Here is a 24,030-nt window from a genome sequence, read left to right as displayed (position 1 = left end):
CACAAGGGTAACCCAGTAACCAATCTGGAGTGTACCTTAATCTCCTGCTTAACCCTGAAACCGACCAAATAGTGATCTGACCAGAGTAGCGGGTGGGCTGTCAGGCAGGAGATATTGGATAGGTTAGAGAAAATAGGATCCAGCAAGTGGCCAGCCTCATGGGTGGGGCCTGCATTGCAGAGTAGTGTATTCATTACTGCTAGATCAGCCATTAGCGAGGTGCTCGTAGTGCATGTTGGCAATGAATGTTCATGTCGCCCAAAATAGTGAACCTGGCAGCGTCCAGCAGATAGGGGGCAATAAGTTTCAGAAAGGCAGCTGCCCATGGCCCTGCTGGCCCAGGTGGGCAGTAGATCAGAATCCCAGAGAGAGAAAATTGGCTGTCAGGGTGAGTTTGAATAGGCTTGCCTCGCAACCCTTAAAGGGCAGTTTTTCCCATTTATAGGTGTAAGACTTATCAAAAATTACTGCAATGCCTCCTCCTGTTTTGGCACTACGATCCTTTCTAATAATCGTGTAATTGGGGGGCAGAGCTGAAGCAATGTCGGGGCAGAGCTTTCGTGTAGCCACGTTCCAGTGAGGGAAATAGCGTTGGGTTGTTTATTCCACAGGAGGTCAAATATGTCATCCTTATGTTTTGGAAGCGACCTGCAATTAATGTTAAAAAACGGTAAAGTCCTTGGGGGGGTGGCAACCCTAATAGTAAAAGGGGAAAGCTTCTGAGTCTTATTGTTGATGGAACCAGTAACATTATTGGTATATACCCTACAAGATCGAATGTCAAAAGCATTGTGGCATCTGGGGCAGTTGGACCCTGGTGTTTCTGGATTTAGTATATTACAGTCATGCTGTGTGCTTGGACAGAGACCGATCAGTTGTTTTTTTGTGAGTAGCTTATAATAATCCCTCGTGTTTGGGACAGGGTTTGTACCCCCAGGCCCTGACCAGACACGGAGAGACGCAACGGGCTTGCCTTAGGTGCGCCTTCAGCGCACCAGCGGCGCGCCCGCTGCACGTGTCCACTGTGCAGAGTGTGTGGCATGAGTTATAAAAGGTGATGAGGCTCCGCCCCCTCCGGCGTCAAGCCCGGAAGTGGGTGGGGATCGGTGCCGAGTACTCCCTTCACTCAATCGGGATGACCCGCGGTGGACCGGGGAGCAGTGCGGTTCATGAGAAGGGTATGTGGGTTAAAAATGCGGCGCAAATAATAACAGTGACTTTCAGTTTTAAAAGCAGTGTTTTATCTGCAAAGTGTGTCGAATTTCAGCAACTTTGGCAGAGCTTCGCTTGCCTCAGCCTGTATGTGTCTGCTGCGCGAGGCTTATGGCACGATTTTTAAGAGGTGACGAGGCTACGCCCACTCCGGTGTCTTTCTCGGAAGTGGGTGTGGATCAATGGCGAGTACTTCCTCTACTCAATCTAGATGACCCTTGGTGGACCGGGAAGCAGTGCGGTTTGTGAGGAGGGTAGTGGGTTTAAAATGCGGCTCAAATAATAACAGTGACTTTCAGTTTTAAAAGCAGTTATTTCAGCAAATTTGGCAGAGCTTCGCTTGCCTCAGCCTGTACGTGTCCGCTACACAAGACTATTGGCAATTGTAAAACTGCGGATGGGATATCCATCACATTTGTGATGGTGTATCCCATACGCCAAAGTATAAATCAGGCCCCAAATCATTTGCATCCCAGTTAACCAAATGAGTACACTTTTAAAACCATAAGAAAAGGACACGCACAACCGGTGTGAACTTGATTTGTTTAAGATGAAGTAGGGTGTGGCGTGCTACCAGGGCTTCACTTTCTGTTCCAATAAGCGTTGTTGAAAAGTCAATTCAGTAGCAACTCCTACAGAGGAGCTGTCCCCCAGTGCACAGCACTAAAAGACCATGAAAGGTTCAAAGTAGTAAAACAAATCATAAGACTTGAAATTATGCAAAGTTCACTGTTAACTGTTTAACCCCTTGCGTGCTGATGACAGAACGGTTCCGTCATCAGCATCGGTTGAGCTGTGCTGATGACGGAACCGTTCCGTCATGACTCCGCCCGCGCAAGGCGGAGTCAGCACAGGCGGAAAATATGCCCCGCATGCAAGGGGTTAATGAGCATTCTCTGTCATCAACATGACATTATTTTTCATGCCAAATGTGTTCATGGAAAAGTCCATCTTGAAAACTCTTCAATAACTCGGCAACCAAATCATCAAATGTTGCAAACAAGTATCCCACTATTCGTGTTCATCCCAATGCATTTCGGGCATCGCCTGTGCCCTTCATCAGGGGTATATTCTACAAATGAAGCTTTGAACCTTTCATGGTCTTTTGGTGCTGTGCACTGGGGGACAGCTCCTCTGTAGGAGTTGCTACTGAATACACTTTAAAACCCCCAGGAAGTCAGGGCAGGCACTTAGAGATGCCCAGGGTGGCAGGCACAGGTGAATAGGAGAGTCCAGTCCAGATTCAGTTGCCACTGATCAGCTGGGCACTTCCAGGAAAGGCCTCTTGCAGCTTGTTGTCTGTCTGGATCTACACAGGAGGTCAACCAACTGACCCATGAAGTACACTTTTTTATCCTGGGTACAAGATGAAGAGGGTGCAGTTCTTAGGGCTGCTCTCAGGTCACAAACAGAAGGTCCAGTTCACTTCTGATCTTCCACAGGTCCAGAAAGTGCTCTTAGTATTTCAATTCTGAAGTGGGTTTTTAAAATGTTTTTGAAGCATGGCTAATCATGGTTATCAGAATTGTATAAACACAAAGTACAAAGAAACAAAGGAAAATATTACCATTAAACATATTTCACCTTCCTCCTCTTACTTAGGAGAGATAGAATTGTTCAATAGTATCATAAGTCCCTAATATGCATCTTATATCAATCTTCTTTACCTCCTCAGCACCTGGAGCATATTCATTATTCAAAGTCTAAAGTTCTGGTTGTGACTGTCAACCAAAGGCTGCTGATATGTTCAAAAGAAAGGAAAATTAGGAGATAGACAGTAAAAGCCAAGCTGACCATTTAGACTAAAAAATAGATTGCTGGTCCTGCAGACAATAGATAATGCATGTAGGTAGGGGTGATTATTTACACCACCTCACCTTTTATTCACTGCCAAAAAAGTATCAGTCCAGCTCTTCAGATGACGGGTCAGGTCTGAGAAATCGTCTGATAATGTAACAGGATACGCTTTCTAGAAAAGCCTGAATTGGATAGAATCAGTTGATTCATGATCACCGCTACCTCATGACAAAAAATATGAAGAGCATGGTAAGACCATAATAAATGTGCCATATGTCCTCCTCTGTTTCCGCACCTCCAGCAATTAGAGGAATTCAATAAATTTGCATGGTGAAACCTGTGGGGAGGCCAGTTCCAGTTATGCAGAATCTTGTAATAGCTACATTTTAGTTTGGTTTCTCTCATCCCTCGGCCATGGGATTGCAAGAGGGATGGCCATGCGTCACTGTAATACTCTGAACCAAAAAGTTTGCCATCTTGTCTTAAGAGCATTTCTCATTGCCTTAGAGTGAATCTCTTCAAAATGTGTAGAGTAAAATCTGGAGATGACCCCCTTAAATTCAGTCCATACGTAGAGCATGGTGTGTGCCCAGGGTCTGCAAATCAAATACTACTAGTGGGCCTGCAGCACTGATTGTCCCACACACATCAGTTGGCCTGAAACCATGACACACCTGTCTGTGTCGATAGTTTTAAACTGCCATGTCTACCTGGCAAGCGCACCCTTTTGCCAGGCCCAAACCTTTTACTGCATCCCTAAGGTAGGCCCAATGTACCCTTGTGGGTAGGTGCAATGTATTTGAAAGGCAGGACATGTAATGGTGTGTTTTACGTGTCCTGATAGTGAAATACTTCTACATTTATTTTTCACTATTGCAAGGACATAGGTTATAATTGGAGCTGCCTTGTAACCTCTAAACTCCAATTGGGAAGAGGTATAGACTTGGAGTTTTGGGTCCCTGAACTCACAATTTATGAAAAACATATTTTAGAGAAATTGGCTTTTAGATTGCGTGTTTGAAAATGCCACTTTTAGAAAGTGTGGGAAAACTAGGTCAAAGGTTATAGCCTCCAAATGCACTACACTGAGCACTCAAAAAGTGTGCAACACTTTTTCAAAGTTATTCAAGTATATCATATAAACACATGAACAATAATACAATGGGAACCAAATGCAATCAAAACAAACATTATAAGAAAAACATATTTGCAGATGCTGTGCTAAACAAATTCTTCATTTATTGAGCGGCGTCATATAAATAGCCTCCCTTGGAGAATTTCAACGTGTGGTGCATAAATTATTTCAAATGTGTGAGCTTCTTGTAGCTGTCACAGAATCCCAATGCATTTCCAGCGTATTACTCTGCCCTTCATCGGGGAAAAATCTACAGTTTGAACAAACTATACATCTAGATTAATTGAACAAACACTCTGACATCATAAGAAATACAGTACATGCACATAAGGGGTGCTGATCCATTGCTGTCACAAAGCAAAATAACTTGATTTTTAACAGAATTCCAATATCTAGTCATGCTTTACAAGGAAGGAGAAATGAAAGCCATAAAGAATAAAGAATAGAAGAATTAACAGATTGAGACCATAACCATCAACAACAGTGAGACCGTAAGAATCGCAACAACTCCAACCAGTGGCACCCAAAAGGATAACTATAGAGAATCCAAAATTAAATTCTGATGACGGAGTGCTGCCATACCTAAGAAGCTGAGACTCAACGTAGAATCAAAAGGGCTAGGACACAATATGTCCTGTTCAAACTAAAAATAAATGATTAACGGACATTACTAAAGAATGGGAAACATCCTTTACAACGCAACTTTTACCACGCAGTGCCTTTACGACGCAACTATTACAACGCATGTCATTACAACGCATAGCGCTGGGTGGCGCTCTAGGATAGGGAATAGATTTAATTTACTATCCAACACCTTCCCTACTATCCACGGGGACTGGAGTTGGAATAGTAAATTAAACTATTCACTATCCAGCACCCCTAAGCACTATGCGTTGTAAAGGCATGCGTAGTAAAAACTGCGTTGTATAGGCATGCGTGGTAAAAGCATGCGTTGTAATGTCATACATCCCTAAAGAATATGACAATTACTGAGAAAAACCACTACACAATGAGTGATATAGGCTCACCAACATAAGAACTTAGATGCCCCGAGTTCTTCTACTGGAATTAAGGCTGGTAGGTGAGGCATACAACTGCGCAATCACTAGTAATTAAGTGTGAACACTAACGGTTAGGTAAAGTTAGTAGTAGGGACAAACTTCATTAAAACAGAAAGTGGGCTTTTTCTTGCTTTACCATTCTCTGCCTCTGCCTGCTTGTGAAATCCATGTCTGAGGGAGGGTGACAGTTAGGCTGTTTGTGCATTCACTCCAGACAGCCACCCAAAGGGAGAGAAGGTGTGCCCTGCATATCTTGATGGATCTTCTTGAGCTACAGTGGTGGGAGGAATTGTCTCTGAAAACCTGAATAGGGTCTTACACATAGCTGTCTCCTCCCCCATCCCCTAACCCCCTGAGTTTGCCTGGAGGAAGGTCAGGGAAGTGCAGGGTTTTCTGCACTACAATGACTATCCTTTGAAGCGTCCCTAATAAAAAGGGAGAAACTGGTATAAGTACTGGAGCTGTGATACCATAACTTCAGAACACGTCTGAAATAGGAGTACATTCTTCCAAGAAAAAGAGCTGGAAAAGCTTTCAAGATGGACTACCACTTTGATGAGTGCATTGGTGTTTTGGCCTGCTGCTTGGAATGGAGCATTAACTCCCCTGGCAGAAAGGAACCAACGCATCACCTCCCCTGGCAGGCCCGTAGCCAGAAGTATAGGCATTTTGTCAATGAAACATAATGAAACCTGTACCAGGGCCTGCAGGTCGATAGACTAGCTTTCTATGGAACGTATTAAATTATGGATTGGGGTGAAACTCGCCTCCAGTGAGCCGTGATACACAGTTGCCAGCCCCCCCCTCCCAGTTCTGTCCAGCCTTTTAATAGTAAAACCCTCTGGGATTGGCAGTCTTGATGTCTGGGTCAGACCCACTATTAGCCCAGGTTTCCATAAGGAATGGAATGTCAGGATTATGCTGGTTCAGAAACTCTGCAAATTCATATTTGTTCTTGTTGAGCCACCTGGTGTTAAGGAGCTAACAATATTGCATCTTAGCTCCGCTCTGCCCATTTGCTGCTTCCCTAATGGTGGCTCTCAGGGCACCACGCCCAAGCCCCACTCCCACAGGGGTGGAAGAATTTACATGTACGACATCTACACTCCTTACACCCTCCACACAAATCATGGATTGTGGTCTTGTTGGGCTTGTTGGACTTAGGTTTCCAAATGCACTACCCTCATAGTGGTGGAAGGCTACCACCTTCACCAGGAGTTAAGCAACCCAACGCGGTGGTGGCAGTATACTGTGTAGTAATCAACAGCAGTGAACAGGTACTTTTTACGCTGTCATTGGAGTGAGGCCTACAGGTTTAAAAGTTCTGCAGCTGTGTGCTGAACACACCCTTAACATACATCAGGCTGATGTGGAAGTGCTACGCAGCGCAAGAGTTGTGAATCGGATCTGGGTGTATGTGTGTCTGGGAAGGGTACAATACAGGGATAAGACAGGGCTGAGAAGTGCATGCATGGTCGGTGTATGTGCTGGGTTTGTGTGTACCTGCGAGGAGAACAGTACATGAGGATGTAGTGCTGTGCACTGCATGCATGGTGAATGCATGTACTGGGTCTATGTGTTTCCATGAGAAGTACAGTACATGAAGGAAACAGTGTTGTGCAGTGTGTCAACGGTGAATGTGTGTGCTGGGTGTATGCGTCCAGAGCCTTCTGCAGAACAAAATAGTATATATGGGTGTTGGTCTGTGCACATGGAGCATGTGTGTCTGCATGCTTGTGTGCATGAGTGTCTATATACTTGTTAATCAGCAGCAAACATAAATACTTTCTCTCATTGACAGGAAATACTGCACCACCCATCCATGACCTTCATTAGATTTTAACAGAGAAGAGATTCTAGCTGTAGGTGTTGGCAAGATCGTAATTTATAGATGGACAGACGGACCTCTAACTTTAAACCAACACTCCTCTTAACCAGTATGGCATTCTTTCAAACCAATGACTCCATCCTTTAGAAACAATGACTATTGAAGGTTTTTAAATACCACTTCCAGTTCCTCAAGAAATTGCTACTAGAGGCAGTGTGCATACAGCCACATGGGCTAACACTGATCAGACTGTCGGCAGGTGTGCACAGGGCCTGTATCTGTTAGTCCGTCTGCATGGGTGGTATTCGTGACTATATGTACTGCATGTTGGTCTGTGTGCACGGATACCTTTTGTTTGTGGCTCTAACTACACAGGTGGCTTTATGTATGTGTGTGTGTCTGTCCATATTTTTCTTTACGTAAGTGTCTATATCTGGTGTCTCTAGAGAAAGTTGTACAGAGGTTCCGTGCAAGATAGGGAAGTAAAATTAAAAGATGTAAAGCATGGCTCTTGCTCAAGGTGGTATACCAAATTGATCTGAGGCTCAGACCCCAAACCACCAGCCTCATTGGGATCCCACTACTGCCTGCCTGACTGTTTTATGACAGAGCAGGTTGAAGTATACTATTTACGTGAGATCAGCAGAATGAGTGAGGGTTTCATAAGGTCCATGTACATGTACACTGTTCTTCCATTGTTATCAGTCTGAAGTAAGCTCTTTAATGAGCTGACTTCAGACTGAAACGCAATGTGCACATGTCTTGCACCGTTAATAGAAACATAGTGCATATACGCAGCCCAACATGTGAACCCTTACAATGGCTTTACAACAGAGGGTCGGTGACAGTATGTTATTTTATCTGTTTTGTTTTAGATGTGCTCTTATAATAAACAGCTGTTACATAGAAAATGGGACTGTCCCTACAACATAACAGATGGCCCCCTGTGTGGGCTCTGGGCACTTGCCCAATTTGACAATGCTTTAAAATATGATAGGCTCCTCTACCATCCCGGTCTTTGCTGGACAGATAAGAGAGGCCCAAAAGCAGTGTGTTCACGCTGCATGTCATCCTGCTGCCTGCATGCAGTGCCCTCACTGATGGTAGTGAGGCTCCAGGAGAGGCAGTTCTTATGATTCATAAGTCATATTAGTATCATTCAGTGCACCAGGGTGTGCATGACAGGCTCAGCCCAGCCCCAACTTTGCTTCTGTCTGTCTCCGTGCCCCACTCTCTTACTATGGAGACAGCTATGATTCTTTCATTTTCAGTTTTGGTAATGAAGGCAGAGTTGAGGCCGCAGATCATGGGCACTGTCAAAAATGTCAATCTTACCCATATGTTTATCAAATAACAGATAGAGAAAGATCTGGGTTTTCAGTTGGGGGGTCAGAGCACATCATGGCCTGGCCGGGCCCCGCACCCACCCCCATCCATGGCTATGACTCCAAAGCGTCATTTTGGAACTTGCACATCCCTGCAAAACCGACGCTGCCTGCACTGAAGCCATGGACAATGCGCACCGAGTGAACAACGCAACAACCTTGACCTTGACTTTCAACCAAGCGCCGACTTTGCTGCAGCACTTCCGAAGAACTGCTTCTGTGTGAGTCTCAGACACCGCATCACCGACATCTGAGGTACACTGTCCGACTCTGATGTATTCCCGGTTCTGCAGGGCTGTCGACTGGCGCATCGCCCTCAGCCCAGTGGTGGGACTACGACACCACAAATTCAACTCACTGCGTTCTTAACATTGACACATCACTGATGCTGCACCGCCTTTGGAACCAAAGCCCTTAAACCGGCAACTGGGGTATCGCCTGCTTTGCACAGTGCATCGCCCGCGAGTGCCAATGACTTAACTACCTTGCACTTCCTCCAGAACCGAAACATCACCTGCACTCGAGATGCATCCTCTCCATTGCGCATCGCATTGTCCCCAAACATCGACGTATGCAAGGTACTGTCAGCGGGTCTGTTCGACTCCTGTCTTTGGCCTGTTTTCCATCACGTTCAGACTGAACTTTTGGATTTGCCCCAGTGAAGCACTACTAGATAGCCCCAGTTGGAGTTGTTGCCCCGGTTACTTACTGGTAATCTTCATTACTCTGTGTATAGACATATTCACCACATGAGTTACACAGTGAGCTCCACAACAGAACCCTCCAAGCAATTTTATGCTCCAGTCCTCCCATCCTTCCCCAACATGGCCGACCATCTTCCCTCTTGACCCAGTACGAGAGGAGTCATTACCAACCCCACTTCCTGTACAATTCCCAAGACCAGCAAGCAATCACATGAAGCTAATAGTCAAACAGGGAGGGAGGGATGGGGACACATGTAGCAGGGAAGACTATTCATAGTAATGAAAATTACTGGTAAGCAGCCGGGGCATTACCTCCTCGTAAGTCTTCCTCGCCGCCTAACTTACACAGTGAGCATATCCCAAAGCCAAGCGGCATCATGGTCACCAACAAGAAAGCACATATGAATGGTTGAGGCAAACACCAAGGAGCATATTCTCAAGAACATGTTATAACCATCGCAAAATTTGCTTAAAGCAACTTTTAACATTACAGTGTATTGCGGGAAAATTACGCTGTGTTAACGAAGCGTTCTCAACAAGGCGGTACCATGCAATAGTCTCCAGATAACGTGACAACTGACTGTGGTAAAATCAACGCCTAGGCGCAAAAATGCGACACACGAACACAAAATATCTTGCAATGAGGCCAATCGCGATTCAAAAAGCAGCGAAAACCAGCGACCTGCCTTCAAATCCTACGTGTCTGGCGGGAAAATGCACCATAAAAGCAATGTAAATAAATGGTGAGATTACAACATGCGAGCACAAGCCCACTGCTGTGACACAGAACAAATTACCATTGTCCAAATCAGATAGGCATTTCCCCACAGAGCCACATTGTACATTTACATGCATTCAGTATGTAACCTGCGCCAATGCGGAAACAAACATGGTACACACCATGAAACCGCATCTCCCCCTCACATTACAGAGGGACAAACAACACCCCATGCACACCGAAATGCCATGTCCATAATCAAACAAGAATGAAAGTACAGACCAATGTAGGGGCAGTGACTCACCCTTACCTACATGTTACCCAAGTCGTGGGACTTGAGACACAGGGTGCATCCCTGCATCATAGTAGCACATATAATGAGCACAAAAGAATCCCTGTTGACACTTGTAGGCCACAAATGACAGCCAAATAGGAATGAATTGGGACACATGTGAAACGCCGAAGAGTGGGATATCGTAACAACTGTGACACACAGAACTGGCAGTACAAATACGTGACACCATAAACAGCCTCACTGCACAGAGGTGACACAATCACCATCCAATAACAAATCCCTCAATTGACAGCACAACATGTTGCAACCACATGTGTCTGAGTGAAGAGCCTGTACAGATGTGTGACATGCACGCAGGGAATGTGTATCGGAATGCTTTGATTAGCACATGCAGTGCCTGTGGTCAGTTAACGTACTGTGCCATTACTGCTAAGGACCCACACAATGTGACATCAACCACAGAATAAACTGTCAATGACGTAGTCCCTACGGCTTATTCCTGCTGTGGCTGCAGTGGGGTGTTGTCCACCTGCCTCATCTTCATCATCATTGTCTGGTGCATCTGGCACTCGTATCCATGAGGCCTTGCTGTGTACACTTATATTGTGCAACACACAACATACAACGATCATCTTGCACACGAGGTCTGGGCTGTACAGGAGCTTACCACGTGTGACGTCCAGGTACCTGAAATGTGACTTCAACACATCAAATATGCACTCCACGATGCCCCTGGTGCATTTGTGTGCCACATTGTATTGCCTCTGGGCCTGTGGTCGGGCCTCGGAGAGGTGTCATCATCCAAGTGCATATCCTTCGTCACCTGTGACAGTGCAGAGGAACATGAGTCAAGACTACGTGCTGCATGATGGTTCATTGGTGTGTGATGTGTGGGACTCAGTGATTCCTGTATGACATGTACTGTGTATTGCACATGAGCTGCATCACTGTGTACTATGTAGCCTCACTGCTGCACCTCCCCTGAAAACATTCACTAGTGTGCGCAGCGCGATTATATCACATGCACTACTATAGCACACCATTGACATGCCTGTCTGTTCATGTCTACAAGCCTGAGCACGACACAGTGATGATGATGTGCATAATGTGGCTGGCCTAGTGTGTGTAGGCCCACTGCAAGGACAGGCCTAACATCGATACAGAGCACCTGCCTGGCTGAACTCGACATGCAGTTGAGCGTACATCTTTGGTTCATGCTGGTGCAATAGCAGCACACACAACCGTTGGCATGTGTGATCCCTGACCCAAAGCGGGCATGCCCTCCCCCATGTAACCCTTTGGCGAGCACACATACTGGGTGCATGCCACATAGCAACATTGTAGATTGCGGGACGGGTGGAGCAGACACTACAAAAGAGACACACGCATCAGCCACATCCTTGGCAAGGGCCACACTGAACCACACCCAGATCCACGTGTGGAGGAGCCACCACCCTACGCTGTACTGTTGTACGCCTGTTCACCCCGCTTAGCCTCAAATGAAGATATGACACAGTTACATGTCCCAGGTCTACACCACTGCCTGTGGTGACATGGTTTCACACGCTATGCACAGCACAAGGTAATGTGGAACAGGCAAATGGTGGAGTTGAATGCTACATACTCCACTTTTCCACCTTGTCAGTAACAGGTACATGTAGAGGGACACAACCTCCAGCCCATGGGCCCAGATGCCACGGACGTACAAACAGAGATCGACCACAAATTGCAGGGCGCACACTCAGGGGCACCAGAGCTGGAAGGGCATGCAGTCTGCGATGAGGCCTGTACAATGACATGATCTCTGCTATTTAGCGGGCTAGACTCCGTTCAAAATGTGTGACCTATTCCACCGCAGTCTGTGCCGGAGCCAGTGGTCATCAGGGGCCCACAGCCATGTGTGGTAGGCATGAGCTGCACAGAGTCAATGGCACCAGTGCAGTTGTTGGTAGTGCCCCATCACCTCCGTATAGGTGAGCCTTTTCTCCTCTGGACAGAAGCGCGTCTCCCACGTACTCATCTCCTTGTGTACTGTGACATGTACACTGCCATGAAAATATCAAGACTCAGTTCCAATAATGTGACCTAGTTGGCAGCAGGGTCGGACGGAGGCAGCAGTCAGCGCAGGTTAACTCCTGTCCAGCCATCTCCTCCTGGATCTCTAACACACGATGTTGGAATAGAATTTGTATTAGATTTGTGGGTGACATAGGTAGTGGCAACAGAGCTGAGCGGGTGTTTAGCCAGCGATGATGCTGTGTCCTGCCTGTGACAGACTGCATTGGATTGGTGTGAGGCATTCAGGAGTGCAGTGTAGGGCGAGGGCCACAGTCAGAAAGTGCCCACAGACATTTGGTGCAAATCCTATGCACAGCCTTGGTGGCACCACATTGAAGGGAGTATGGTGACATAACCTCAGCCTTAAATAATGTACTCTGCCATGGTGTAATCAAGACTCAGTTCCAAATGTGTGACCTACTAGACCGCTGTGTATGCCGGTGGAGTACGTCAACGAGAGAGGAGGTCTGCGGCCCTTGTTTGCGGAGGCCGTGATGGTCTGAGGATGCTGCCAGGATCGCGACCCTCAGGCTTGGAGCTTGCACTGCCACGTGGTGAGCCCTCTTCAACACACGCCGGTGTCGGCAGGTGGGCATTGTGGCCTGGGTGCGCAGGGGCGGGTAAGACAGGTTCGGGGACCAGCGTCCCGGGGTGCTGCAGGCGCACTGGATCGCAGGCAACCCCGATCACGGCGATAGCCTCGGTGGGGGGTAAGAGGCGTCGCCCTGGCAGACACATTGGGCATTCCGGTAGAGAACCACGCCCAGGGCTATGTGCTTTTTATTCACACCCCTACGCTGGCCTGGTGTATGCCATGCTAGCCCACTCCACTCACGTTGGGGGATGTAACAAGCTACATTTCCTTGATCTCCCCCACTGGCTAGGGTGACATGGTTGCATCCACTGTCCACTGCACTCCAAACACCAGCAGTATATGTTGACATGGGCATGTCTGTGGTCTGCATACTGCAGTCTGGCCAGCACATACACACCACACTTAGCAGTGTGTACATGCTTATTCATGGGTCACTTGCCTCCTTTGCACATGCCTGGCTCCCACCTCTCCCCACAATCTGCTATTGTGTGGCTGAGGTGCCATGCCATTGATGGCTTGTGTACATGGCTAGCCCAGGTTCCCACAGTGAGTTGTCCTGTCGTGTCTGGTAGGTGGGCATGTTGTTTGGCATGTTTGGGAGTTTGTAACGTTTGTATTCCTAGAGTTGTGAGTTGCATGATTGTGAAGTTTAGGTGTGTGGTGTGTTCATTTGGAACTTACCAACGAGCAGTGCATTTCTGTAGATGCCATCCTGGAAGCGCCGGTTGATGATGGACTGTTGGAAGATGTAGGAATCATGCACACTGCCTGGGTAGTTGGCGACGACTTTGGTGAAGAGTCCCCCGTGGTCTACTATTGCCTGCACGTTGATGGAATGCATGTGCTTTCTGTTGTGGTAATTGTGTGCAGTGCTGGCAGGGGGCACATGTAGAACATGTGTGGGGTCAATTGCCCCAACACATGCTGGAAGTCAGCCATGGCATAGAATCCTTGCTTGGTCTCCAGCTGTTCCTGCACAGTGTGGGGGAAGTATAGGTGCTGGGGTACCAAGCTGATGATGGCATTCAGGACAGCTTTGAGGAACTTTGATAGGGCTGGCTGTGAGACTCCGCTGAATCTGGCAGTTGTTGGTTGGAAGGTACCAGAGGACAACAGGTGCAGTACAGCCAGCAGCTTTGTCTGTGATAGCTCCTTGAGACTATACCCACAAGTTTTTAATCCAAACAACAAAACAGAGGGAAAAAAACAGACACCCAACAGAAGGAGCGCCAATCAAGTGCAGGCAGAGCTAGCCTGTAGACCAGCCTCAGCAGCAAAAACCCTAGCAGCAGGACCACCCAACACCACACGATAGTGGTCCATGAATATGTGTGGAGAGGCCCACATAGAGGCCCCACAGATATTCACAATCAAGACCCCCTTGAAAGAGGCCCACGAGACAGAAATACCCCGGGTACACTGACCCTGGATCCAGGCCGCCACCTCCGACCACTGAGAACCATAGGTCAAAAGGATTGTCTGCTTAATCCATCTACTCAGGGTAGAAAAAGTTGGCTTGTGACCCGATCTCACCAGGCCAAAAGTGACAGACTATCACACTTGTAAAAAGCCAAAGTCCGCACCAGATAAACCATCACGCATACCTGACTTCAAGAAGGGGGAGATCAGCATCCACCCCAGACAAAGGGAATAAGGAGAAAGCCCCCCTGAAATGGTTAGCAACTGATGGGCAAGAACTTATGGTCGGGGTAAAGGACAACATGATCCGGCAAGACACGCAAGAAAGAAGGAGACTGCAAAAACGACCCCAAACTCTCCAATCCGACCAGAGAACACAATGGCCATCAGAATCACCAACTTCATGGTCAAGAATTTAATGTCCACAGACCCCAAGGGCTCATAAGGAGTCACCTGAAGGGTCTGTCACACCAACGGGACATCCCAGGCTGGGGCAGGACAAATCACTCTATGACGTTGAAGAAAACAACTATGTATCAACCATCAATGGATCCAGCCTATCTAAAGGACTGGGGAACGCCCGCAAAGCCTCAACTGAGCCCGACACATAGACGGAGCCAGGCCCAATGCTATGTCATCCAACAGAAATTCCAGCACCAAGATCGTGTCCACTGAACCAGACTCCAGGCCTTTAGAAACACACCACCTAGAAAAGGACCCCCAATGTCGAGACTAGCACTGAAGTATCGCCAGTTGTCGGGAACCCTGAAGAAATCAACCATTTCCTCGGAGTAGCCATTGGACAAGTGTCTCACCCTTTCAAGAGCGAGGCTTGAAGATGGAGCCACCACAGAACCTCCGCAAGAAGATACAAACCCCTCAGTGTGTAAGTGTTAGAATTGGTGGTCTCTAGTTGGCACAAGTAGGTACTTGTGACAAATAGGGACCCTCGCCTGAAGTCAGAGTAAGGGGGATTACACTCCTAAAATAACCCCTGCTCACCCCCTTGGTAGCTTGGCACGAGCAGCAAGGCTTTATCTCAGAGGCGTTGTAAGTTAAGCATTTGTGACCACATATAGTAACCCAGTGTCAACACTACAAATTGACCCCACACAAGGTTTTATATCAAAAATAAATATATTTTATATAGAGTTACCACAAGACCAATAAAAGACAAAAAGAATCCACAGTACTATTAGATTTCACGAGTTCTTGTTAAAAGGCTTAGTTCAAGGTTCTGTGCGAGTCGGTAGCCCGGTCTGGCTACAGCGTTGTTGAAATAACACAGAGTCTTGCAAATCCAGCAGACGCGTTGGTACAGGCCCACTCAAATGTCGAAAGACTCAGTCTCAGTACCTTTTACTTGAGTCAGCCAGCACGGATGTGCGAGTCGGTTCCGGTGTTTGTCGTGGTGCAGAAAGGAAGCGTTGCAAGATGCGCTGTCCCTCGATGCGGTGCAGGCAGTGGCCCATTGACAGAGTCGGTGGATCCAAGGCTGTGTTGCAGGGCGAGACGGTGCTTCGATGTAGTGCTTGCAGCTTGCGGTGCGGTGAATTAGCTGGAGTTCGGGAGCTGGCGTCGATCAGTCCGGACAGCGGTGCGAGTCGGGTGGGGAATTGCGAAGCGTGAGAGGTGGGGCCCAATTCCGGGGCGGTCACTGGACTCAAAGTCAGCAGCAGTGACCGTGTCGGTCTGACCAGTTCGATTCGGTGTAGCGAGGCGTTGCACGTTGCGGTGTCTACCAGTCGCGGTGCAGGCTACGGCTCAGTGACGGCGTCAGGACGGAGTCGGTGAGCACAGAGCTTGCATTGTTCGAGGCAGACGTTGCTTGATGCGGTGCCTAAAGGACACCGGGCCGGTCGTGAGAGTCGGTCACAGCTCCCTGCCTCTGTAGCCACTTGTTTCCAGCAGCAATTCACAAAGGCTGGTGAAGTCCACTGGTCCTGGAACTTCGGTCAGGGGCAAGCTCTCTTCCAAGCCCTTGGAGATCTTTTGCACAGGTTGAAAGAAAAGTTCACAAAGTTCTTTCTTCTCTTTGGCAGTCAGGCAACCAATCCCCCAAGCAGCACTTCAGTTTGGGAATAGTCTCTCCTCAGTTTCTTTCAGGTTCCTTCTCCTCAGCAGAGGTTTTGTCTTGTAAGTCCAGAAGTGATCTAATTTCATGGGATCAGGGTCCCAATATTTATACCCCCAAAACCTTTGTTCTCTGAGGTGAGAGGGGCCTGTGCCCAGTCCAAACCAGTTCTGAAGCACTCTGTTTACAAGACTTCTCCTTTCCTTTCACAGTGCAGGGCAGGAACATCAGACGCCCCACAGGAGGTGGAGCCAGCATTGTGGAAGGCAAGTACAGCCCTGGAGCACTTTGTTGGCAGTCTTCCTTCTCTTCTTTCAGTGTGCAGGGCAGAGACATCAGACGCACCACAGGGGTGGGAGCTAGCACTGTGGGGAGCAGGCACAGTCCTATTCAGATACCAGGTGCAACTCCTCCCTCCCATCTAGATGCAGATCTCTCTATTCACCACTGGGCTGACTCATTCTGTCTCCTGGAATCCCCCAGCCCTGTCACTCAAACTCCAGACAAGGAATACACAACCTAGCAAAGGCAGGCTTACATGGTTAGGCAAGCAAATACCTACTTTCTAAAAGTGGTATTTGCAAACACAGAATATTAAAATAAACTTCATTAAAAGATGTATTTTATTATTCTGAGTCCAGTCATACTAAACTCGAATTTCTACCATGTTCTCTGAGTTCTGGCCTATGGAGAACAGGTAGCCTTGCAATAGTGAACCAAAATGGCTGTAATTCACTATTAGGACATGCCACACACATCAGGGCTTGTCCTACCTTACACTTACAATGCACCCTGCCCGTGGGCCTATCATAGCGGTGACTAATATGAAGAAAAGGGGAGGTTTAGGGACTGGCAAGTGGATGCGCTTGCCCAGTCAGCATGACAGTCCCGGACTGCACGCAGGCTCTGCAATGGCAGACCTTAGCCACGTTATACAAGGCCACTTTTGTGGGTGGCACAACCAGTGCTGCAAGCCCACTTGCACCATTTAGAATTACATGCCCTGGGCACACTCAGTGCACTGTACTAGGGTCTGACAAGTAAACCAAACATCCAGTCATGGAACCCAATTAATACATTCATTTACAGTAGGGAGAGCATATGCACTTTAGCACTGGTCAGCAGCGGTAAAGTGCCCAGAGTCATAAAATAGCCAACAACAGGTCAGAAAAAATATAGGAGTAAGGCAAAAAGTTCAGGGCTGACCCTGCAAAAAGGGCCAAGTCCAACAGTAAGAAAGATTGTAAATCGCCCAACCCATCCTGAATGGCTAGCTCGCTCAGTATACCATGTGTGGTGAGCTCAGCCCGGAACAATCAAAAGAACAAATGCCTTGTCCAGGCGAATCTTGCACCAAACCCGGGCAATCAAAGGGATCGGACAAAATGGAAAAAGCAGGGTGTCAGGCAACCTGAATGACATCGCATCCACCGCCATGCCTCTGGACAGGGAATAATCGTGCAGAAGCGGAGCAGCTGAGCATTGTCCTTGCCCGCAAACAAATCCACTGTCGGGCACCCAAACTGCCTTTACACACCTCCGCCGACAGTAAAATCGAAGACATGGGGGTGAAAAGCCCATCTCAGGTGATCTTCCCCCCAATTCTCTCTACCTGGGAGACACACCGCCCAAAGATACTATACAGTGCCTTCCACCCAGGGCAGAATCTCCTGAACCAGGAGCCACAGGGACCAAACCCTGCAGCCCCCCTGGTGATTGAGGTAACCCATCACCAACTGATTGTCCATCCAGACCAGAGCATGATGCCCCGAACGGCTGGTGCAATCTCCAGACAAGCCATCTGAACTGCCTTCAGCTCCCGGAAGTTGGGCGAGCCAGCCTGAAAGTGATCCCAGAGACCCTGCACGGACCAGGAATCCAACGTCACCCCCCCAGCCCAACCGGCTGACATCTGTTGTCACAACCTGGCACGGTGACACCTGAAAAGGAAGACCCCTGGTCAGATTGGTATCCACCATCCACCAACCCAGGCCGATCCAAATCTGAGGGGACACTACCACTGGCAGATCGTAAGCAGGGGAACAAGGGGACCAATGGGGCAGGAGATGGTTTACCAACAGGTACAGATGCAAACGAGCCCATGGCAGTACATTTATAGCTGCTGACATCAAACCCTGCAACCTCAACCACTGATGCACCGGGGCAGAACCCAAGGCCAGCAGACAACCCAGGTCCCTCCTCAAGATTGCCCTCCTCACGGCCGGCAAAAACACCAGCGTCTTGACCATGTCCAGGTGACCCCCAATAAACACTCCCTCCTGGGTGAGAACCAGATGCAACTCTTTGTGATTGATTAGGATGCTGCGCTGCTCCAGACTCTCACAGACCCTCTGGACTTGAGAGCCCCCTTGGAAAAAGAAGAGGAAGACCTTTCCCAAGTCTCCACGAAAGTCAACAATTACAGGGCCCGTTGGATAGTCGGGAATTTCTGGGTAAAAATGGTCAGGCGTTGGGCCAGTGCCACAGCCACCAGCCGCGATGCATGGCCCACACACCCCAGAATGAGCCCTCTGTAGCAGGGCTTCCAACCTCCACGATGAGCTCGCTCTGCCGAACCTTGCAATAAAGCCCAGTAGAATAAGATGAACAAGAGCCCACTTTGCGGGGCCTCCACCCCGCACATAACCTCACCCAATGGACTGCAAATTGCGCTAAGAGAGCTTGCATCGCAGAACAAACAAAAACAGGAACTGGGGTGGGTCGTACCTCCTCTTGTACTGAGTCAAGGGTGAAGGTGGCCGGCCATGTTTGGGAGGGATGGGAAGACTGAAGCGTAAAATAACTTTGAGGGTCCAAGTCCATTTTTGGGCATTGTAAGTGCAGTAATGCCATTAAGTGTATATAGTATGGGAGGTCATCAGTACGAACGCCACAGCCCCATAATGGCCTTACTGATAACTGGGAAGTTCGGTATCAAACTTCTCAGCACATTAAACCCACATTGATGCCAGTGTAGGATTTATTGAGAAATGCACTCAGAGAGCATCTTAGAGGTGCTCCCTGAAAAGAACCTAAATCTAGTGTCCTGGCTGAGTGGCTCCTCGCCATCTGCCACCACCAGACATGGTTCTGGGCCCTTGGGTGCCTGCCGCACTTTGAGTCCTGAAACAAAGCACATCCTGGGGTGAGGGGCCAAGCCTCCTCCCCCATGAAGGGCCAGATCCACGAAGGTGAATCTTCAAAGGCCTGCAGCCTTTGGTGAGCTACCCCAGCCATTTGCTGCTTTTGGCAAACGGCCCCCACAGGTTTTGACCTCCACTCTGGACCGTAGAATTGCCGGGAAAACCTAGACAGGAACAGAGCTGTGCCCACCATTGCCAACCCCACCACTCGGGGGCAGGCGAGGTGAAGCACAACTTTGAGTCCTCGCCATCTTGCAGATGGGGGGACCCCACCAACCAGAGTGAGGCCTAGGTCCCATTCCCACTGGAGGGTGGCACAATAGGGGGTGTACCCACACCAAGGAAGAGGCCCATTGGCCCGACTTGTCCCTACCAGGAACGCCCCTAAATTTAGTATTTAAGGGCAACCCCAAAACTTGCCTCCTCAGATCAGAGTCAAATAGGAGAAAAGAAGAAGGACCGAACAGCCATGCGGAGTGAAGAAGAGGAGGAAAACTATTGACTTGGCTCCAGCCCTACTGGCCTTTCCCGTCCTCAGACTCCTCAAAAAAAAACCTTGGTGTGTCCTGCAATCAGCAGTCCTCCAAAAACCAAAAGAACTCGCCCTGCCTTCTAATCCCAAAAGGACTTTTGTCAACATGTGAGCTTCAGACTTGCTCAAGCCAAACCAACACTGACTCTGGCAGACTCTGTGGCTCACCTCCACTCTGCAACTGGCAACTCGAGCCTGAGCCGGAGTGAATCAAACTCTCAACGAGGTCCTACCAGCGATCCATGCCTGGATCATAGTGACCCCGACAAGCAAGCTCCTAAAAACCAAACTACAGTCGTCAACGGAAGAACTCCCCACAACCGTGACCAAAGGCAAACACCCCAAACGACTCTGAGCAGAAGTGGTGAAGAGGAATCAACCCCAACCGTCCGACTGACTCCATCATCGAAAGTAGCATACCCAAAATCAGCCACTCCCAAAGATCTCATTCGCCTACAGCCAATGACCGATTCAGAGGGATCCTTGACCGATGCCTGCAACCACAGCCAGGACCGCATCCTACACCCAGCTGTCTCTGTGCCGCTGGCGGTGTAGTTCTTGTGTGGGCCATTTGGCCACTGTGCTGCCCTAACTCTAGGAGTCTTTGTTTATCCAACATGGTGGCCTGCTTGCCACAGTCCCCCACTCCCACAGCCATGTTAGCCCATTGGCTAACAAACGGACCTGGCACTCCGCACTCGGCCGCCTCGGACCCGCTGGTAATGCAACTCGCTGCGACCCCCGTGTACTAACTCTTACCCGCGGACCCATAAAACCCAGTTCTGCTTTCAGAGAACTAAATATTCGCTTGTGAGTACATTATAAAAACTGTAACGAATTTGCAAAAACATTGACCGTTTTCTTCCTTCCCACAGGAAATGTACCAGCCTGGTATTGTCCGATACCTGGTTGAGTAAGAAAAGTACTTACAAAGTAATCCGACTGTATATTGATACACTGCATTTGAAGTGTCATTGGATTGCATATATTTCTACAAAGTATTCCTATACAAACCTGTTCCAGGCCTGGCTTGGTTCTAGAAAAATAAACTACAACTAAATAATATTTTTATATAAACAAATTGGTCTGTGTTCAGTCCTTCTGTGTGTGAAATCATTCCTTGCCTGAGTGTGTACAATAAAGGCTTAGCACTACCCTCTGATAAGGCCTTACTGCTCAACCACGCTACACAAATAGAGAGTAAGGTACTATCTACTTTTACCTCTGCCTACTTTTGGGGATCCACTGGACTCTGTGCACACTATACCTCACTTTGGTATACTATATTTAGAGCCAGCTTCCTACAGTCTCCATCAATGGGGAGCTAGTCACCATCGAGCCCTGTGAAAATGTTTACCTTTGGACTTAGACAATGGTTTGGAAGCCAGAAACCTCCAGCGTGATAGAGCAACAATCTGTAGCAGACGAGGGCTCCATGAGGCCAGACACTGTCACTGAGAGGTCCTGGTGAGCAGGATTTGCTGCTGCATAGAATAGTGTAGCAAGAGCTACTGCAAAGTCAGACCAACTAGCAATTCACCTTGGGTGGATCCACTGTAAGGTAGCTCCTTGTCTTCTGTCAGTTCTTCTAGTACTTTCGGTAAAACTTTTTAGAAGTCCCACGTTTTACGGCTAGGCAGGAGAATGACCTGTAACACAACTTTCAAGAGTGCCAAACCTGGGAGGCACCATTTGGTGGGTGGGAGGGGTTTAAACTCACTCCAGCAGAGATGAGGTGTAGATTTCAAGGTCGCTGGATCATGCCCCCGTAGCTCACACAGAAGGCCAGCCAACTATTTCTTGAACTCCTGTTTGGTGGTCCTGCGTTCATGGCGTTGGTCCAGTTCTCCTTCAAGCATCAAGGCAGCCCTCTAACAGCAGGGAAGTCCTCTGGGAAGCAAGGTCCTCAAGAAGCAGAGCAGTCCTCTAGTGGCAGCAGTGCAGACCTCCGGAACCAAGGCAGGCATCAAGCAACAGGGTGGTCCACTAGGAGTCCAGGAATTCCTTCTAAAGTCTTCCACAAGGTCAGAAATGTACTGAAGAGGTGTTCTGGGGTGCAATATTTATACCTAGTGCCAGTCTATGAAATGGGGGGATTTCCCTTGCTACCCCTACATCTGCTTCCGTAAAGTTCATCCCTTAACCTACCAAGGTTCCAAGAAGTCTGGGGAAGGCCAGTACCAGGTTCCTTAGTGTGTGTGCTGGAGACAGCCCTTTCAACTGTAGGTGGGCAGGGAACAGCTCTGCCCCCAGCCATCCAGGGAGGCTGGCTAAGTCTTCCAACACCTAATCCCCTTTGTTCTCATGGGAGGAATACACAAAGACCAACAGCAAGTAACTCGCAGTCATGTGCCCAGCCAAGTTCCATGCATACGGCAGTAGATTAAGGCATTTCAGTGTGGTTAGCAAGCCGGAGGTGTGCGCTGCTAATTAAACAACACTGACACAGTAAAGCCTGTTAGCTGGCAGCAGCACGTCGGCACTGTTTGTGGCAGGCTTGGTGGCTGTGTCAACTCACTCTGCTGCCTACAAAGTAGAACATGACACTCACCCGTCTCTCCGGCGTCGCCCCTCTGATTAATTTAGGACGTCATGAGCGCCATTGCCCAATCGCTACTGCTGAGAAAACCTTGCAGGACCCACTTTGTGATACCCACAACTCCAATCAGCAGGTGCAGCATAGCTTAACTTTGGAATCCTACTGGCAGCTGGGAGCTTGCTGCCAGTGCTGCAACTCCTACCGCATTGTACCTCTAGGGCCGGAGGGGACTCAGCAGTGTAATGATCACCCGGACGGCTTCCCATCGTACTTGCGTCCGGCTCTGGAGTGGTGTTTTGGTACTATAGCACTGCAATCTCGCCTCCAGGTATGTGATTTTCACAGCTTCAGAGTCTGGCAGCTTTCTGTAATGTCATTCGTTTTGTAATTCACGTCTCTTCCTCTGATAGAAAGGTACAAGGTCCTGTGTCTTTCGTAAAGCTACCCATTCCTTTGGGCAATGCTCCCTGATGTGATTTTAGTCACTGTGGTGCTGCAATACACTTCAGAGGCATTGGGCTGAGCCCAAAAGAAGAAGGAGGCAGTGGCAGGGGATCCTTGGGAGGGTGCGCAGTACGTTCGCCCTCTGCTTCTGAAACCCCGGTGTAATGTAGCACCTCCTCATTCTGTCAGAGTAGGTGCTCCGGGGCAGTGTGCATGATCCTGCAGCCTAGTCTAGTGCCATTGGATGGTCTAGAGGAACCTTGCTTGCCTCTGATGGGCGAGAACCGCTACTGTGGAGCACTGGGTCCCCCGCGGTCGGGTTCACCTGCCCGAAGCTATCAGCACAACTCTGGGCCAGTCTGTACACATGTGTACGCCCCCAACGGCAGGATCCCTCCAAACCCTAAAAAGGTGAAAGATGCCACAGATGTAGCAAGGGTTGCAAGCAGTAGCACCTATATATAAAGGCAGTGACCTGTCTGCGATGTTATATGTGCAGGAAGGGTGAACGGCGTACTCTAATTAATAACACGGTGACCTAGCAGGAGATAATTAGGTAATAAGGGCCCATGCACAGGCATTAGGAACATGCTGGGTGAATTCTTTCTCAGAATAAGGGATACACACGCTTTAAAGAACCAAAGATTTAGCCATAATGCTGTGGTGTCAGCAACATGTACAAATGGGCTCTCTAATGAGTACACAACATGCGGAGCATCATGTTTCAATAACGGAATACATTATATATCTTCTTGTTTTTAAAGCAACTTTTATTTATCATTGCATAATTTGTCGTATCAAACATCTTCAGTAAGGTCTGGCTTTTCAGTCAACAGTACAAAGAAAAGTTTAACTAGATGTCCAAGAATGCAAGTTTACATTGGATAAGAAATGTCATAAATGGGTGAAAATGCAACACATTATAGGGCTACTTTTGGAAAGCAGTTCACCTGCCTTGGCACGATTTAATGTTGCTTTATAGCCATCAGCTGAGGTCTAACTCCCTAACCTTCATATATTTGCACCCGGCTCCCGAATGTAATCGAAATCAGCAATGCAGCTTTTGTTTGACTTTATGCTACAGTTTATAT

General features: G+C 48.3%; 1 protein-coding gene across 1 annotated transcript in view; it reads left to right on the top strand.

Moving 5' to 3' along the window:
* The window catches only part of SLC16A2 (solute carrier family 16 member 2), a 558,487-nt gene that overhangs the window by 453,252 nt on the left and 81,205 nt on the right, over window positions 1–24,030 (top strand). The gene's annotated exons all lie outside the window — the stretch shown is intronic.

This window comes from Lissotriton vulgaris, chromosome 4_1, assembly GCF_964263255.1.
Source record: "Lissotriton vulgaris chromosome 4_1, aLisVul1.2, whole genome shotgun sequence".
NCBI classification, from domain to species: Eukaryota; Metazoa; Chordata; class Amphibia; order Caudata; family Salamandridae; genus Lissotriton; species Lissotriton vulgaris.
Note: the sequence above shows the minus strand (reverse complement) of the source record. Positions and strands in the feature narration are given on the sequence as shown.